At 43.1% G+C, this 7,291-nt stretch overlaps 1 long non-coding RNA gene across 2 annotated transcripts in view; it reads right to left on the reverse strand.

The window, feature by feature from the left end:
- LOC104848055 overlaps window positions 1-6,661 on the reverse strand; it is a 38,846-nt gene extending 32,185 nt beyond the window's left edge. The window contains exons 1-2 of one of the 2 annotated variants that reach the window (XR_776304.2): window positions 6,627-6,661; window positions 2,214-2,325 (exon numbers count right to left, since the gene is read on the reverse strand). This is a non-coding gene — a long non-coding RNA (uncharacterized LOC104848055). Of the gene's footprint in view, window positions 1-2,213; window positions 2,326-4,090; window positions 4,133-6,626 lie in introns of those variants that run through there. The other variant, XR_776303.3, reaches the window with a different exon arrangement.
- Between the last annotated feature and the right edge of the window lie 630 nt (window positions 6,662-7,291).

The raw sequence follows: 7,291 nt of genomic DNA on the forward strand, positions 1-7,291 counted from the left end.
CACACCGGACCAAAAACAAAAAAAAAAAAAAAAAAAAAAAAAAAAAAAAGGGACGCTGTTCCCAAGCTATTGAAAAGTAGAGGTGTGCCTTGTAGTCACAGTGTCTCTTAAGGCAGTAGAATTTTCTGTGACTGGGGTTATAATAGTCCCTTGCACCTTAAGAACATGGCTTCCACAAAAATCTGCTTTCCTGGAAGGAGAATAGTTTCCTTTTCTAAGTTCCTGCAAACCCCTAAATGATGCCTTCTTGCAATTCTCTTTCTCCCCTTCTATTTTCAAAGCTATGTAGCTAATTATCCTCTGATGTCTTACATTTTCCAGCTATTTAACCTTTCTCTTGTTAGGAATGAAATTGGTTTTTGTTTGGTTGTTTTGTTAGAAGAGGTGTTAGAAAAGCCTGCTTCATATTTTTTGTATTATGGTGTTCAGTTTATGATAAGATCATAAGAATTCTGTCTTAAATTAGGGACCCTCTCAATCAGAGATCATTAATACTGACAAATTTGATTAATCATTTGGTTGGTTACTATAAATTAAAGAAAGAAAAACACTTCTCATAGAGGGGAAGCTGCAATATGGTCTCAGAGGAGTTTCTAAACCACTTTTGGTAACCATCATTTTCCAAGCACCAAGCAGTCGGGGGTGATAGCACATGCCTGTAATCCAAGCATTCAGAAGGCAGAGGCAGGAGAATCGCCACAAGTTCAAGGCCAGCCTGAGCTACATAGCAAGACCCTGTCTCAAAAAAAAACAAAAACAGGGCCGGGGATTTAGCTCAGTGGTTCGGTGGCCTGCCTTTAAGTGCAAGGACCCGAGTTCAATCCCCGGTACCAGGAAAACAAAAACAAACAAACCAAGCACTGAGCAAAGTAAAGGCCTCAAAATATGGGCAATCATGAGTGTGGTGAATTTTGAGCATCTTGTCTTCGATCTCTGTGCAGATGTTCCAAGTACTGATCATGGAAAACCAGTTTAAAATCTATTTATTTTGAACTTTTTCTTTTAAGTGATAATCATTAAGAGGAATAACATCATTTTACATGTCACCAAAACTGCATATTTAGCAGAACACAGAACCAAGTAAACATTTCTACGATGTGTGAGCATTCAATCTCTTCCTGATACCGCTTCTCAGTCCGGCCACTTGAGCAGGCAGCAGCTTGTCACTTACAACCGCTTTCAATTCCTGTTCCGGTTCATTAAACCTTAGGCTCCCCAGAAGCACACACCCACATGGAGATCCTCTGCCAGTCCATAAAGATCAATCCAAAGGAGGTAGACACTGATATGCACCTCTGAGGGGGCATGAAGGCCACACTAAATCGCCTCCTCCACAGGGGAGTTTATTTCGTAGGTTGACACGTGTGGGCAGAAGCAGCAGGGGTTTATGTTCAGACCTTACAGTCGGGAGCTTATTTCATATGGACTGGATTATCTGGCTGCCAAAGGATGGATAAATTTCAGAAACTACAGTCATGCTGGCAACTCTTTATCTTTGCCTTTTTCTCTGAAATATACTCTAAAGAAGTTACCAATATAGTCAGTTTACATTCACAGGCTTCATTCAAAACTTCAATTCTCTCAGTGGTTTTACCTTTCTTCCTCTTGATTGGCAACCAGAATTGTGGAACGAATTCTGCAACTAGAATTGCTAAGAGAAGTCGGGTGTGGTGGCGCACGCCTATAATCCCAGCACTCAGGAGGCTGAGGCACGAAGACTGTTGTGAGTTCGAGGCCAGCCTGGGGTACACAGTGAGTCCAAGGCCAACCTGAACTACATAGCAAAACCCTGTCTCAAGCAAAACAAAATAAAAAACCCAAACCAGAATTGTGAAAAGAATTAAATTCATAACCGAAGTACCATTGTACTTAAAATTCTAAGACTTCAGAATCATATTCATAAATACTTACTTCAGGCCAGGCATGGTGGCACACATCTGTAATCCCAGCACTCAGGAGGCTGAGGCAGGAGGATCATAGCAAGTTTGAGGCCAGCCTGGGTTACACAGTGAGTTCAAGGCCAGCCTGAACTACAAAGTGAGACTGTCTCCATAAACAAATAAACAACCCAAACAAACAAGAAACCCCCCAAAAAAACAATAAATATGCTTATCCCCCAAATCACATGGCTACCCGTGTCAGTTTTCAATCACTATGACCAAAACACTTGAGAGAAATGACTTATAAGGAGAAAAAATGCATTTTTAGCTCACGTTTTCAGAAGTGTCAGTCCAATACTGATCGGCTGCATTGCCTTGGGGCCCCTGGGAAGGCAGAACATTAGGGCAGGATGTGTGCGGTAGAACAAAGCAGCTCACCTCGTCCCTGCAGGGAAGCAGAAAGACAGAAAAGGGGTGAGGTCTCAGTACCTCCCTGCAGGGCACACCTCCAGGGACCCAACCTTTTCCCACTGGGTCCCACCATTCCCAATAGCATCACAGGCTGACAACCAGTTTTAACACACGGGACAGTTAAACTTTTGAGGGGACAGTTAAAACCCAAACCACAATACTATTACACGTCCCAGTGGCACCCAGAGCAAAATACCATTCTAATAAAAGGAGAGGGCTTGAAATAACGCAGCAGGCATGAAAGAGCCACATTCATTCAGCTCAACCTTAGCGAGCAAGGAGACAAAGAAGAAAGGGAGTCTCCGCTCAGATCTCTTCTTTACCGTGAGGGAGGCACTTGGGACGGTAACAACAACTTTTAGCTGGCAGAAGTGTATTGATGCCAGAAGTGGAGAGAAAGTCTCTTACACTTCTTCTTCTTTCCTGTTCTAAAGGGCTGAGCAAAAGGTCTACTTATAGTGGTATGAAGTAACCTAACCATTGCCAAAGAACAAAAAAGGAAATTGTATACTGTGAGACTGCATAACTTTGTAATCTTAAATCCTACTCTCAACTGTGATTAATGTAAATTAAGCAGTGAACATTTAGTAGTTCTGGGTAAACAGATAAAGACTGTTTCACTCCTTGTAGTTCTGGGTAAATAGATAAAGATTGTTTCACTCCTGGAAGGAATGTTTTGAAAACCTTGGGACATTCTGTAAGCATCTTGAGTATAGACCCCCTACCCTGCCTATCCCCTTATAAAAAGGACCTCAGCCCCTGAGCTGGCTCCTCTCGGAGCTACTTGGCCCCGGGAGTGCCATCTGGCCAGACTAATAAAGGTCTGTTCCCTTTCCAACGTGTCCGGTGTGTTCCTTCCAGGTGAATCTCGTGGCTGTCGAGCTCCTCGGAGCGGTAGTAAGGCCCTTGGTCTTGCATTTTGAAAGCCCTCGTTGGCTGTTGAGCTCCTTGGAGTGGTAGTGAGACCTTATGTCTTATAATACATATCCTCTCTTCCTAAAATGCCGCTTCCTTTGTGAAGCTACCTTGGTTCCTTTTTCAGAATGGATAGCTTCTTTTCACATACTCTACCCTATGCTTTCTATTTCCATTAATGTTTTCAAGCTATTACGTTAATAATGTGTTTACAGGTCTCCCTCTCCTGCTACACCACAAACTTCCACAGCTCAGGTATCACGTCATTATCTCTCTGATTCTCACACTACCAAGTAGAGTGCTTTATAAGTGGTAGGTCCAAGACAAATAATGAATGAGTGAATAAATAAATATGGTGTTGTCAACTTCTTGATGACTGGAAGTTATGAGGACTGTAGGAGTTTATGTAAAGGTGAAAGCAGATAGGATAAACATACCACCTTTTATATTTAGCTATTCTCTATAGGCCAATCTCTTTTTTCTGTATTTGGTATCATGACTATTTGCACCAAAGAGGAAGATACCTCTACAGATGAATAAATTTTCATAGAATAAATTTTATGTTCAATATGTCTATTTTAGTAACCTTAAAATATACCTTCTTTGGAGATTTCCAAGGTTAAACTGAATGTGATGGACAAACTTCCAATTAGTGTAAGCAGACAATAGATCTGCTGTCTGTGGTGTAGAATTGCTACCAGATGCCTCAGAAAAACTCTGAGATCCTAAATTCAGACTGCAACTCCACAAGATTCTACTAACCAGGTGCTGCCTATACAAAGCAATCAAGAAGAGCAAAGAAGGCCAGCAACAATGACTCATACCTGTAGTTTTAGCTTCAGGAAGCTGAGGCAGGAGGATCACAAGTTCAAATCCAGATTGGGCAACTGGATTCAGTGACTCAGCAAGACCCTGTCTCAACATAAAAAATTTAACAGGTTGGGTGGGTTTGGGGATGTAGCTCAGTACAAAGGCCCTGGGTTCTGTCCCCTCTACTGAGGGGGAAAGAAAAAAAGAAGGAACATGAAATTCCATTTATTTATTTATTGGTACTGGGGATCAAACTCAGGACCTTGTGCTTGTGAAGCAGGCACAGCCCCAGCCCAAATTCCTTTTAACTGAGAAGGAAAAATGGTCCTTGGCATTCAAAGGATAAACATCTAGGGCCAGGGATTTAGCTTGGTGGTTCTGCCACCTGCCTCATAAGCACAAGGACTGGAGTTTGATCGCCAGTATCAAAAAAAAAAAAAAAAAAAAAAAAAAAAAAAAAAAAGGATAAGTATCTAACTAGAGACTGATCGATGAGGAATTACAAATGTTTTAGGTACACAGAGTCAAATGACACAGATGTTTCTAAAAAGAAAGGTTAAATTTGGCCAGTGAAAGTCAACTCAAGAAAGATTTTCCTCTCCTTGGCTCTTCACCTGTCTCGTGTTATTTTACTTCTGGGTGTAGGGTTTGTAAAACTTGAACAATTACAGTATTTTGATCTTATATAAAACTGGAAATTTCTGGGCTAGGGATTTAGTTCAGCAGTTCGGTGGCCTGCCTTGCAAGTACAAGGACCCGAGTTCAATCCCCAGTACCAAACAAACAAACAAACAATAAAGTTGGAAATTTCTAAATAATGATCCATTTCTAGCACAATGCACATTTCCCTCTTCCCAAACAAGATACTTTGCTTTGACAAGAACAATGTATCTTATCACTGAAAAAAAGGAAGAGAAGGACAAAGACGAGGAAGGAAAGGAGAAAAAAAGGAAGAGGAGGAAGAAAGAGGAGGAGGAGAAAGCAAGCAGCTGCAGTAGCAGAAAAATTGTTTGAATTTCATACAGCACTTTTGAGTTCATTAGGCCAGTATCCCTAGGGTTGGATTTCATTGAAGAGTACAAGCTCAAAGCCTTTTAGTTGACAAGAAGCAAGTCTTTGGCTTGGGATTTCTATGTTTGAGTTGTAAATCAGGTTCACAGAAAAGTAATCAGGAGCTAGCCTGGCTGGAGACAAGAAAGAGCCTTAAAGTGGGAGTTATGAGACCGTAGATTGTATTTGTGACTTAGTCTCTTAACAAGTTTAGGGACCTGTAGCAAATTACTTATACGCTCATTTGTGAAGGAACAGTCTTTGAGGATCGCTAAAGTCCTCCTCCAGCTCTAACAATTTTAAATTGTCCAACATTTTTCCTGAGGTCACCGATTAGTTCATGTATCTATTTGAACACCTTCAATGAACATAATAAAAGAAGTAAAATTAACACATCTCTCCCTCAAGAAACTGGTAAGTCAGTGGGAAAGGTGAGGAGTTTGTCCATATGGTGGCACAGTGACAAGGAGGCATGTGCTCATTCATCCACTCGGGTTCTAAACAAGTCACAAGAAGCCCAGGAAAAATGAGCTGGGAAAATAGTACAAGAAACCCCAGAGAAGCAATTTGGAGAAAGAGAGGGTAATTTATTGTTTCAGTCCACAAATGTTTATTGAGTGCCCACCGTGTGCCAGGCACCATGTGATGAGTACTGGGGACCTTGCACTAGTAACTCAGCTAGGCTAGGCCTTTGACAAAGTTTATTCACATTCCAGATTGAGTGAATTCTGTGAGGGTAAGCGAATAACACAAAGTAAGAGAGAATAAGTGCTTGCGAGTGAGATGGACTGCCATTAAAGGGCAGAAGGGGACGATCTTTGGATCCAGGAACACTTGCCAGAGGTCAGACCAGTGGAAGGTGACAATTAAGGACATCCAGCAAAGGGGCTAGGGGCCGGGGATTTAGCTCAGTGGTTCTGCCTCAGGCCTCACAAACACAAAGACTTGAGTTTGATTCCCGGTACCAAAAAACAAACAAACAAACAAAAAAAACCAAAACAGCACAGAGGGGCTAAAGGTCCAGACAAGGGGTCAGGTTAATGCTGAGGCTAGGAGGTGGTGAAAAAGACCATCTGATGGTTGGAATTTAAAAAGCAACTATTTTTGGGAAGTACAGGATCAAAACAGCACTCAACTGGAAGTGATTTTGCCCCTCAGGGGATATTTGGCAAAGTATAGAGGCAGATTTTTGTTTGTGTGTTTGTTTGTTGGACAGTTGATAGTACTGGAGGATAAAACCCAGGGCCTTACATGTGCTAGGCAAGCTACATCCACTCCTCAGAGTTTTGATTGTTTCAACCGGGGAGAGGCGTTTACAGTTATTATTACCGAGACTGAGAAAACCTGTACTAAAGGAGTTTTTCAGCCCAAATCATGATTTTAGTCATTATATTCCAAACTTCTGTTCTCATTAATTTGTTTCGTTTTTGAGACAGGGTCTCACTATGTAGTTCAGACTGCCCTGGAACTATGCAGCCCAGGCTGGTCTCGAAAACTCACCATGATCCTCCTGCCTCAGCCTCCCTCGAGTGCTGGGATTACAGGCGTGCGTCACCATGCCCCAGCTGTTCTCAAGAATTTGAATTTTTTTTTTCCCCCTGCAGGAACTAAAGAACAGGTGTCGGTGGCCCATTCTTCCATCTACTGCCCGTAAATCCCATTGGAGAGGTTCAAGGGGGTTCGGGAACCTTTGCAAGTCTTCACAAGGCGCTAAATCTGTACGCGGACACAAGGGAAAGACTCTGAGGAGATCCAACCCCCGCAACTTCCTGGGTTGACCTCTAGGGAGAGACCGAGGCAGGTGCAGGAGAAAATAGTCGTGTTTTGGTGCATAATAACACAATGTCGGAAAGACTACAAAGTGGGCCCTGTAGGCGGGGAGAGGTGGGAGACGCCTGAGTCCTGGAAAGCTCTGGGCTCGCGGCCGCGATCGGGCCCTCCCGGGCGACCCCGGAACCCCCGCAACTTCCTGGGTTGACCTCTAGGGAGAGACCGAGGCAGGTGCAGGAGAAAATAGTCGTGTTTTGGTGCATAATAACACAATGTCGGAAAGACTACAAAGTGGGCCCTGTAGGCGGGGAGAGGTGGGAGACGCCTGAGTCCTGGAAAGCTCTGGGCTCGCGGCCGCGATCGGGCCCTCCCGGGCGACCCCGGGGCCCTGCAGC

Source organism: Fukomys damarensis, unplaced genomic scaffold (assembly GCF_012274545.1).
Source record: "Fukomys damarensis isolate Sample0158 unplaced genomic scaffold, DMR_v1.0_HiC HiC_scaffold_12, whole genome shotgun sequence".
In the NCBI taxonomy this organism is placed as follows: Eukaryota; Metazoa; Chordata; class Mammalia; order Rodentia; family Bathyergidae; genus Fukomys; species Fukomys damarensis.